This window comes from Myotis daubentonii, chromosome 15 (genome assembly GCF_963259705.1).
Source record: "Myotis daubentonii chromosome 15, mMyoDau2.1, whole genome shotgun sequence".
Classification (NCBI taxonomy): Eukaryota; Metazoa; Chordata; class Mammalia; order Chiroptera; family Vespertilionidae; genus Myotis; species Myotis daubentonii.
In genome coordinates this window covers 10197143-10209337 of record NC_081854.1, presented here as the reverse complement: position 1 = coordinate 10209337, position 12195 = coordinate 10197143, and the positions used below count along the sequence as shown (strand labels likewise).

Below are 12195 nucleotides of genomic sequence, written 5' to 3'. Positions count from 1 at the left end.
CGAAACCACCCATCCACAGGTTAGTAAATGAGCTGGTCCATTCATCCACTGGAATACTACTCAGGGGCCAAAAGAAATAAAGTCCTGCAACATGCAGCAACGTGTTTGAATCTCAAATCATTAAAAGCTGTGCGTGATAGAAGCCAGATACAAAAGACTACAAGTTATGATTCCAGTTAGACCTAACTCTGGAAAATGCAAACTAATCTATAGTGACAGCAGGCAGATCAGCCTGGGAGTTAACAGTGCAAGAATGGATTACAAAGGACATGGAAAACCTTTTGGGGGTGATGGAAGCGTTTTGTATCTTGGTTGTGGTGATGATTTCACTCCTATATTCATATTTCAAAATTATTAAATTATATACTTTTAAATAAGTTTATTGTATATAAATTATGCCTCAGTAGTTGATTTTTAAAAAGTAAAAAAAAAAAAAATCACTATGAAATGGCTTTCAGGGAACTCTTGATAGTTACATGGTTTCAGAATATCAACCAACACATTAATTACCAGTTATAAAAGGGAAATGGCCCTAGCTGGTTTGCCTCAGTGGGTAGAGTGTCGGCCCTTGGACTGAAAGGGTCCCAGTTTGATTCCAGTCAAGGGCACGTACCTTGGTTGTAGGCCCCTGGGGGAGCAACCAATCGATGTGTCTCTCACATCGATGTTTCTCTCTCTGTGTCTCTCCCCCTCTCTTTTACTCTCTCTAAAAATCAATGGAAAAATATCCTTGGGTAAGGATTAACAAAAAAAGGGGGGGTGTACTTTTATAATGGAGAGATCTGGAGTTTACTGTCTTAAAATCATTAGCCCTGGCACCCCCACTAGCAGTTCAGGCTAACATTGTGTGCCTCCTTGACTAAAATACTTAATCTGAATCTTATAAGGAAACAATCAGAAAAATCTAGAATGTGATACACTTTACAAGACAGCTGGCCTAGACTCAATATAAAAGTCAGGGTCATGAAAAAGTTTGGGAGCCTAATGCAACTTCTATGTTTATAGCATGAACCCATTTAGATACCCAGGAGTTACGTCCGTGAGCTTTGGGGTCACCCTGATATCCTGACTTTCTCATATAGTAGCTGGCCTTAAACTGTCTTAAGCTTCAAATTGGGAACAAAAATAATAGCTCCTTCAAAAGAATTTTTTTTAGAATTAAATGAACTCCTGTTTGTAATGTTCTTAGCTTAATGTCTGGACCATAGTGATCACCCAGTCAGCGTTAGCCATCGTTTGGTGGCTCCTATCACTGGCTTGATAAGGCTGCGGAAATCCAAGCAGCAGTTCTCTACCTGTGGGGATGCGACCATTGGAAAACACATATAGCATATCAGATATTTACATTACGATTCATAACAGTAGCAAAATTAGAGTTATGAAGTAGCAACGAAAATAATTGTATGGTTGGGGGTCACCACAACATGAGGAACTGTATTAAAGGGTCGCAGCATTAGGAAGGGGCATTTTCAGTAATGGACAATATCTGTAGGACAATGTCTGTAGTTTTTAAAAACTTCTCGTTGAAGTTGTAGCATCATTAAGAAAGTACACTTAGCCCTGGCCGGTTGGCCCAGTTGGTTAAAATGCCCTCCAGTGCACCAGGCAGGTTCATTTCCTAGTTAGGGTACAAACCTAGGTTTTGGTTTTGATCCCTTGTCAGAGCCTGTACAGGAGGCAACCAATAGATGTGTCTCTCTCACGTAGATGTTTCTCACGTAGATGTTTTTCTCTCTCTTTCTCTCTAAAAATTAATAAAAGCATATCCTCAGATGAGGATTTAAAATAAAAAAGTAAAGTACAGTCATCATGAGTATAGCTCAGTGAATAGCCACAGATGGAACACACTTGCATATCAGTACCCAGATCAAGAAACCGAAGATGACCAGCCCCACATGTCCCCCCTCCCTGCCCTGGACTCCTCTTACCAGGCATAACCACTATCCTACTTTCTGAGAGTTACAGAATAGTTTGCCGCTTTTGTTTATTTAATTAATTAATTAAAAAAAAATTTTTATTGCTTTTGTTCTTTTAAAATGGACTCAGACCAAATGCAGTTTTGGTCTGACTTCCATTACTTAGCATTATGTCTGGGTTCATTCCATAAATTTTTTTTTAATATATTTTATTGATTTTTTTTACAGAGAGGAAGGGAGAGGGATAGAGAGTTAGAAACATCGATGAGAGAGAAACATCGATCAGCTGCCTCCTGCATACCCCCTACTGGGGATGTTCCCGCAACCAAGGTACATGCCCTTGACCAGAATCGAACCTGGGACCTTTCAGTCCGTAGCCAACACTCTATCCAGTGAGCCAAACCGGTTAGGGCGGGCTATGAACATTCTTATGCATGAATTTTGGTGCATTTGTGTGCACTCATATGCTTCAGATATATAACCAGGAGGAGACACTTCGTGTGAGTGTTGTTTTTTTCAATCCGCACCCCAAGATATGTTTTTATTGATTTTAAAGAGGGGGGAAAGAGGGGGAGGAACATCAGTGTGAGAGAAAAACATTGATCGGTTGCCTCTTGTATGTGCTCTGACCTTGAACCCGAAACATTCTGGTGCTCTGGACGACACTCCAACCAACTGAGCCACCCAGCCAGAGTGGAATGAGACATTTTTTAATAATTAATTTTTTAATATGCTTTTATTGATTTTAGAAAGAGAGAAACATCAATGAGAAAGAAACATCGATTGGCTGTCCCTGCATGTTCCCTACTGGGGATGGATTGAGCCTGCAACTCAGGCATGTGCCCTGCCCAGAAATGGAACCAGGGACCTCTTGGTTCATGGGTTCATGCTCAACCACCTAGCCACACAGGCCGGACTTAATAATTTTAGCATGTTGAACATGATCGTTTAAAAGATGTCTTGAAGCACATATCAGTCCCTGAGGCATAATAATCTACGAGGCTGAGAGCTAAACCAGTAAGGGGATCTCTGCTGGCTATGTGTGGCTTTGTGTTTGCCGTCTTTAGATAAGGGGGCTCTTGGCAAGGGGTGGGTACACAGAGCTGTCTCACCCATGTTTTGAGCAGCTGGGTTTTTCCCATTTGCAGTGTGCCTGGCTGGAATCATCTGGAATCCTTCCGGGACCTTGTGGTGTAGCTCTTTTCTTCGCTGGGGCTCTCCCTGTCGTTTCAAGTTGAGGCTGTGGTTAGCACAGATCTTGATAACTCCATGGTTTTTACTTGCCCAGCCATCAAAGGGCATTGCTCTCTGATTAACTTTTGACCATCGGTAGCACAGATAAGTTGGTGGTGTTATTGACACCTACCAGTGTGACTCCAAAATGAAAGGTTAAGCCCTGCGGGCATTTGGAGGGGAGGAAAAATGAGGCAGAGTCCAGAAGCAGGCTCTTACTCCTGTATCTCTGAGAGTGATCTCGAAGCCCTGCAGCCATGACTTAAGGCTGTGGCTGTAGATCAGCTTGTCTGCATTGTTTGCAGGTCAGAGGTGGCCCTCGGCTCCTCTGCAAATGGAAGCCCTCTATAAAAATGGCCTTTGACAGGATACTTAGAGCTGTGACCTTCCTTCTGGTTTAGCTCATTTGCCTGGGTAAATGAGCAGAGTGCTTTCTGCGTGGCAGATTTAAATTTCACCACTAATTGAGGGTGACATCTTTAGGGGAAATGCTCACCATTAGACCAGAGGCCTTTGGGAGACAGCCAGGCAACAAACACATCAGGGCAGATGAAAGCAGGAGGTGGGGATGGGAGAGGACAGAGTGCACGTGTTATTGGTAACGTGGGACGGGCCTCGGAGAAGCCAGGTGAGGACTTTTGCCCCGTGCCTGTGGGGACCGTGCGCCTGTGCACGTACCACTGCATATTGTGTGTGTTTTGGTGGCCTGCCACCCTTATTTTCTTGCCACTGAATAATCTATTCAGGATGAACCTGGAGCCAAACTGCCTGGGTTCAGATCTTCGCTCTGCTGCTTCTGAACAAATGTTTAACCTCTCTGTGACTCAGTTTCCTTGACTGTCAAGTGAAAATAAAGATAGTGCTTTGAGCCATTGAGATGACTCAGCATGTTAAAGACCTTATAATAGTACTTAGCAGGTTATAAGTGGTCAGTTAGCATTTGCTGCTGTTACCATTCTTGGCACTGTCTCAGATGCATCTTCCACTGGAGTTGGGCCTCTCAACTTGCTGGGGCCCCCCATCTGCCAAGCCCTCCTGGCCACTGGGCTTTGTCCTCTTCCCCTGTACGGAGGCCTGAGCTCTCCTTCAAGGTCCAGCCCAGGCTTCTCCCTTCGGGAGAGTGACTCACACTCCCCTTCCTGAGTTCCTTCGGGGCCTAGAGCAGGGTGGGTCAAGCATGGACTCTGGAACCGGTGACCTTCCGTTTAAAATCCCAGCTCTGCTACTTCTCTCAGCTAAACTGCTTTCCTCTGTAAGACACAGCTACTGGTGACAGCCACCTTATTAGCACTATGAGATTGAATGAGATCGTGTGCCTGATTATGCTGGGCACATAGTAAACACTCAGAAAAGGGGAGGGAGCTTATTATTTCAAGGCGAAATTTTCAGCATTAATATCTTGCCTGTCCTCTGATTATCTCATGGATTGGTTTTAAATCCCTATTTAGACACTTCACTCCTTATTGTCAGGGATCTTTGTTTCCTGTTGTTTTAGATCTTCTCCATGCTTACTCAGCCTGTGATAAAGACTTGGGAATATTTTTTTTCCACAGAGCTATCTCCATTTTACCTCACTCTTTAGATAAGTAGTCCTTTGTGCATTTATTTCTCTGCCTAGTTCCAGAGGGCAGAGAACTGAAGGGCCTAGAACCATAAGGATACTGTCATTTATTCAGCACATAGATATCGAGTGCCAAGTCAAATATAAAGAGTCTCAGTGATGCCCTGGTTGGTGTTGTTCAGTGATTAGAGTGTCAACCCAAGCACCAAAGGGTCACAGGTTCGACTCCTGGTCAAGGTCACGTACCTAGGTTGCAGGTTTGACCCACGTGCAGGAGGCAACCAATTGATGTATCTCCTCACATTGGTGTTTCTTCCTTCTCTCTCTCTCTCTCTCTCTCTCTCTCTCTCTCTCTCTCTCTCTCTCTCTCTCTCCTCTCTCCCTCCCTCCCTCCCTCCCTCCCTCCCTCCCTCCCTTCTGCTCTCTAAAAAGCAATGGAAAAAAATATCCTGGGGTGAGGATTAACAAAACAAAAAGGAAGAATCTCAGTGATCACTGTTCTGGAGGAATAAATGAAGCAGGATAGTGGATGTGAAATGTCGGGTGTTGAAGTTTTAGATAAGGAGGGCTGGAGGCCTGAAGGAAATGAGAGAGGGAGCCATGCCATTTCCTGGGAAAGAACTTTCCAGACAGAGAACAGAAGAGTGACTCTAAAATTCCTGAGACTAAAACATTCTTGGTGAAACCTTGGCTTTTACTCAGAGAGAAGTTAGAAGCCAATGACGGGGTTATGAATGGAGGGACCTTATTTGGCCTTTGTTTAATAAAATTACTGGCCATTGTGTGGAAAACAGTCTTGACCCTTGAGGACTTGAATGCCCTTGATCTAGCTGCCTTTTTGCAAATCTTCCTCCATTCTGCCCTTCGTTTCTCTGGATATATACCCAGTTTCCCATATTGTTGGCATGGGTTTACCTAGACCCGTGGTCAGCAAACCCCGGCTCGTGAGCCACATGTGGCTGGCGAGCCTCGGTTTGCCGGGCCGCAGTTTGCCGACCACTGATAGACCATTGGTTTAGAACTGAAAGGATGGAGGGGTATAAATCAGCATGGTGAGCAGATGAGCCAAAACTGGGAGAATGCCAAAACCGGTAAGCAGGGTGTCAGCGCCCAGTCCTGGCTGGCCTTTCAAGCCTCATCTTTCTTTTGTAATCCTCACCCGAACATATGTTTTTATTGATACTTAGAGTGAGAGGAAGGGTGGGGGGAGAAACATCGATGTGAGAGAGAAACATTGATTAGTTGCCCTCCCATACGTGCCCTGATCGGGGGATTGAACCCGAAATCTATGTATATGCCCTGACTGGAAATCAAACCCACATCCTTTTGGTGTACAGGACGTTCCAACTAACTGAGCCACCCGGCCAGGGCAAACCTCATCTTTTTTATACTTTTCAGCTTCATGCCTCCCTGTCTTTGCTCATCACTGTTCTTACTGCCTCACATGTAGTTATCTCATCTGACAAATCCCTCTTTAAAAAAAATCTTTATTGATTTTAGAGAGAGAGGAAGGAAGAGGGCTAGAGAGATATAGAAACACCTATGAGAGAAAGAAACATCGATTGGCTGATTCCTACATGCCCCTTTCTGGGAATCCAGCCAGCAACCTGGGCGCATGTAGCCTGACCAGGAATCAAACCAGTAACCTCTTGGTCAGCCATGGGCAAACTACGGCCCGCGGGCCGGATCCGGCCCGTTTGAAATGAATAAAACTATTGAAAAAAAAGACCGTACCCTTTTATGTAATGATGTTTACTTTGAATTTATATTAGTTCACACAAACACTCCATCCATGCTTTTGTTCCGGCCCTCCGGTCCAGTTTAAGAACCCATTGTGGCCCTCGAGTCAAAAAGTTTGCCCACCCCTGCTCTTGGTTCATGGGGTCGATGCTTAACCACTGAGTGAAACCAGCTGAGAGGTTTCCCACTGTTGACATGCCTCTACTATAGCATTTTTTCACTTGTATTGGGGTTAAATGAGGTCATAAGGGTGGGGCCATGATCTGATAGAATTAGTGTCCTTAAAAGAACAGAGCTCTCTAGGGGAGGGTGGGGATAAGGGGGAGAGAACAACCAAAGGACTTGTATGCATGCATATAAGCCTAACCAATGGACACAGACAACAGGGGGGTGAGGACATGAGTGGCGGGGGGGGGGGGGGGGACAATGGGGCGATAAGGACACATATGTAATACCTTAATAAAGAAAAGAAAATTGTTTTTTAATTAAAAAAAAAAAAAAAAAAGAACAGCTCTCACCACAAACCAAATTGGCCAGCACCTTGATTTTGGACTTCCCAGCCTCTAGAAATTTGAGAAAATAAATTTCTGTTGTTCAAGCCACCCAGTCTATGGTATTTTGTCATGGCGACCCCAGCAAATAAATACAGATGGCAAGGTGCCTGTTGTGGGCATCAGAACTGAGATCCTTAAGGTGGGGTCTGAGCCTTTCTGCATTTATGTGTCCCCATGGGACCTGGCTCTTCAGATACCTCATTCAGGTATCTTTGTGTTCACATGACCAGAACAGAACAATTGGGTCAGTAGGAATGGGAATTGAGGCAACAGAGTCAAAAGGACTGAGACTGGTGGAAGAAGACGTGGAAGACTAACACTTGAGAATCCTGGTCTAAAAAGATAAGCTCACTCTTTTGTGTGGGACCTGGCCCTCAGGTGGTTTGTTTGAAATGTAAGATGGCTTGGGTATCAGGCAGCTCAGGCCCACTTTTTCAAACAGATGCAAGGCCTTGTGATTTCACCTGTTACGTTCTTTCACTCTCGGCTAGAACCCTTTGGCTGTTTAAATCTGGTGGCCTCCCAAAAGTTTTTTGTGTGTGTTTTGTTTTTTTAAACAACAAACACAATTTATCTTTTCACGTAAGCTGCAATTTGGTTGAAATCAGACCTTCGTAGTATGTAGTCCAGAGCTCCTGTTAACTGGAACTACAATCAGTGTTTCTGTTTTGTGATCTATTTTTTGTGTTTCAAAAGCCACAACAGAAAAACTCCTTCTGTTGTGGTTGTCAGGAGCCGGCATTTGGGCCATGGCAGCAAGAGAGGCTTCTGTAGAAACTTAAACTATAAGGAGGTATTTCACTTCCTGGGCTGGGCTCTCCACATATTCTTCCTATAACGGGTGAAGGGAGTGAAGGACCTCAAATCTGAATTCAAAACTTTCCTGAGACTTGAAAAATGTGGGTTACGTATTTGTTGTTGGTGTTTTAATATCACTAGGTCTAGAGGAGGAAAAATAAAGTGGAAACACCTAGCCTGAATTGAACTAAATATAGCAATTCTTGATTCTCAGAAGCCCCTTGGTTCTAAGTGGCCCCCATCTTTGTGATAACAGCTACTGGGAAAGGGGTTGTGGGCAGCACAGTTAGCACAGGTATTAATGATCAGTTAGCCTAGTTTGGAAAAATGGGCTGAGATGTGCATCATCGGATGGAAGGAATGTGGTAGTAGCTGTTTTAACAACAATAATGATGAGGATAATTAACATTTAGGAGGCCTCGTCCTAAGCTCTTGATAAGCATGATTTTCATTCCGTCCTCACCGTGAGAGACAGAGCGCCAGAGGAGTCGTCCCGTGCCCACACACAGCTAGCCTTTCAACTGCCTTCTTGGCAGCAGTTATGGAAGGCCAACAATATCGCTCTAATCTGAACATCGCTACTTCATATTTCCTGTATTTGGGGAAAGGAAGCTTTAGCTTCAGTAATCTTTGAAGGGAAGGACTTATGCAGCATTTAAATAATATAAGCAAGAAACCTCTTAAGCCATTGAAGAAAAAAATGCGTGTCTCTTTTACAAAATGGAAATTGCTGTATTATTGGCATACTTTTCTTCTTGAAAGATATAAAGAAGGAAGTAAAAAGGAGCCTTAATCCCGCCGCCCAGTTATAAGCATTGTTTAACAAGGGAGAGGATTCAGCAAAGCTGTGAGGAACAATCAGTCCACTGGGGTCAGCCTGCTTGGATGCCAGGCTAGTTCTGCAGCCTCATTAGCTCTGTGATATTGGGCAAGTGACTTATTCTAGCTAAGCCTCAGTTTCCTCCCTCGTCTGTTAAAGGGGATGATGACAAAAACAATATATTGACATGTCCATATGTCCTTCTAGATTTAACCAACTACTACTTTCTTTTTTAATCCTCTTTTGATATTTTCTCATTGATTTTTTTTTTTTTTTATGAGAGAGTGAAAGGGAGAGGGAAAGACAGAGAAAAACGCCTGATGTGAGAGAGACACATTGATTGGTTGCCTTCTGCACGCACCCTGACCAGGGCCGGGGATCAAGCCTGTACGTGCCCTTGACTGGGATCAAACTCAGGACCCTTCATTCCACTGTATCCACTGAGCCAAACCGGCCAGGGCAGTGATTGGCAAACTGCAGCTCGCAAGCACATGCGGCTCTTTGGCCCCTTGAGTGTGGCTCTTCCACAAAATACCGACTTCTGTGCATGGGCCACGAAGTTTCAATCGCACTGTACGTGCGCACCCGCATGTGGTATTTTGTGGAAGAGCCACACTCAAGGGGCCAAAGAGCCGCATGTGGCTCGTGAGCTGCAGTTTGCCGACCACTGGGCTAGGGCAACCAGCTACTTCTAAGCATTTGAAAAATACTTGCTCTCAGCAAACTAATTACAAATGATTCTTAGCTATTCTTAAAGCAAACCTTCTAACATTGCTAGTCAGATGGTACTGTCCTTTTCATCTTTTTTTTAAAGTCTATTTTGAACTATTAATGTATGCCTAAGCTATTAGATGATTTGTGCATCATAATAGGTTTTTTCAGTTATTCACATTTGTGAAGTTGGGAATGATGACCATTTGCTGTGGTGGCACAGTGATTAATGCAGACACCTGAACATCTGACTCAGGCAATGAGGATGTCTACTGAGCATCTTCAGTAGTCCGGAAGACAATGTATAGGACATGATCCTTGCCCTTCGAAGTTAAGAAATGAGAATGGGGAAATAGGTATAGGAGGAAGGATTTGCCTTTGTTCAAACGAGACTGAGAACAGAGCCAATTTATCTCTCATATCCTTAATTTATTTCTTTTTTAAAAAAAGAAAGTTTTTTTTAATTGATTTTAGAAGAGAAAGGAAGGGAGAGGGAGAGAGAGTAATATCGATTGGCTGCCTCCTGCACATCCCCACCGAGCCCGCAACCCAGGCATGTGCCCTGACTGGGAATCAAACCGGGGACCTCTCAGTGCATGGGCCAATGCTTAACCAACTGAACCACACCAGCCAGGGCTCCTTAATTTCTTCAATGCAGAGCAAAGATCACATGCCTTACCTATGGGATGAGTGATATTAAAGATCAAAAGACAGACACATGGAAATGTAAATTATAAAACTTCTTTGCAGCTATAATTGTCTTGCGGTATGTTGGTCTCATAATTTGAAAAGTAGAAGTAAGGCCTTCAGCTACTCTTGAATAGGTATGTCTTAGGTGCTGTTCCTCATCTAGTCTTGACAACAATCCTGCGAGGGAGGACTTCTAATAATGCTATAAAGATTAGAGGTGATGTCCTAGCTGGTTTGGCTCAGTGAATGGAGCGTCAGTCTGCAGACGGAAGGGTCCCAGGTTCAATTCCAATCAAGGGCACATGCCCGGGTTGTGGGCTCGGTCTCCAGTGTGGGGTGTGCAGGAGGCAGCCAATCAATGATTTCCTCTCATCATTGATGTTTCTGTCTCTCTCTTCCTCTCCCTTCCTCTCTGAAGTCAATAAAAATATATTTTTTAAAAGAAAGATTAGAGGTGATTGGCAGCCATGCTTTCCCAGATCAGGAGCTGGATTATCATAACTTTGGTCTTATTCTTGCTTATCTTGTCTATTAAAAGGTTGTCAATTTAATCTTGACCTGCACTATGGGTCTCGCAGACTTTGATTTTAGTAGGCCACTACAGTTACCCTTAGCATTTTGGGGGTGACGGAGCAGTGCCAGCTTTTGTTCTGCCACACAAGGACATTAATTTAAATATATATATATATTTTTAACTTATTTCACAAAAGAGAATACTTATCGACTCCAAAGTAGTAGGAAAGATGACTTCAGACAAAATACAAGCCAGCTCACTATTTTTTTTTTTAATCATGTGTTTGTTACAAAATTCAGAACAGTATGCAGTGGAAAAGTATGTCTCCCTTCCTAGCCTTTTATCCCCTTCCCCTAAACTAGCAAGCTCCCTTGTCTGTATATAAGTTTCACATATCTTAGTTTGTTGCTTGACTTTATTTATAACCTTTCTCCCATATAGAATTTATTTCTTTGTTTGTTTTTACAGTTGAATTTTCCATTATTTCTTTTGGCTTCTGGACTTTTGATATATTTAGAAAGGGTTACCCCACTCCAAGATTATTTATGAAAGTCTCCCATAGTTTTTTCCTATGATTTTTATGGCTTTATTTTTATCTGTAATTTATTCTGTGGAAGATGCAACATTATTTCACTTGTGACAACAGTGTTTATTGCATGATTTGTCTTCCTGCCACTAATCTGAAAGCCACTTATATACCAACTTCCTTTATGTATTGGGGTGTCTTTCTGAACCCTCTAATTTCATTTATCTAGATAGTGAACCACCCATCCATCCATTTGCAGAACTACACTGAATCACCAGTTTCACTAATTTTAAGTGTACACTCGGTGAGTTTTGACAAATGAATATAGTTGTATAACCATCACCACAGTCAAGATACAGAGTTTCTTGGGTTTTTAAATTTAGATAAATAGTTTTTAACATCTGTAAATAATTATTGCTTACTTCCTTTTCCTCATCTTTAGTTCTCAGGTATTTTTTTCTCTGGATTCTTTATATTGCTTAATAGTACCTCCAGGGCAATAGTAAATAATGCTAGTAATAGTGGAACTTCTTATCTTGCTTCTTATTAGCTTTGGGGAGGAGATAAATAAAGTATTTTCATTTTAAGGATTTATTTATTTATCCTTTTTTACTAAGAATTTTTTTTGTTTTATCAAGAATGGAGTTAAATTATATCAAATATCTTTTGAGCTCTTGTGAAGATGCCATCATTTTTTTATCTATATAAGTATACATTAAATCACTAATTTTCTACTATTGACCCACCCTAGCAGTCATGTAATAAACCATACTTGCTGTGGTATAATGGGAAATAGATATTTGGTCTTCCTCCCCATGTTCAGGCACAGAGTTTCTAAACCCTTGGAATCTCTGAGGTGGTGAGTTTGTTTTTTGGTTTTGTGTGTGTGTGTGTGTGTGTGTGTGTGTGTGTGTGTGTGTTTTGTTTTTTTGTTTTTTGTTTTGTTTTTTGGGGTGTGTGTGTGTGTGTTTTGTTTTGTTAATCCTCACCCAAGGATATTTACTTCATTGATTTTTTTAGAGAATGAAAGGAAAAGGGGCGGGCAGAGAGAGATATCAATTGGTTATCTCCTGCACAAGCCCTTACCAGGCCAGGATCTAACATGAAACCCAGGTACGTGCCCTTAACTATA

At 42.6% G+C, this 12195-nt stretch overlaps 1 protein-coding gene and 1 long non-coding RNA gene across 2 annotated transcripts in view; one reads left to right on the top strand and one right to left on the bottom strand.

Moving 5' to 3' along the window:
- ARHGAP35 (Rho GTPase activating protein 35) overlaps positions 1-12195 on the top strand; it is a 138367-nt gene that overhangs the window by 80580 nt on the left and 45592 nt on the right. The gene's annotated exons all lie outside the window — the stretch shown is intronic.
- Positions 1-12195, bottom strand: part of LOC132216699 (uncharacterized) — a 207008-nt gene that overhangs the window by 171142 nt on the left and 23671 nt on the right. The gene's annotated exons all lie outside the window — the stretch shown is intronic.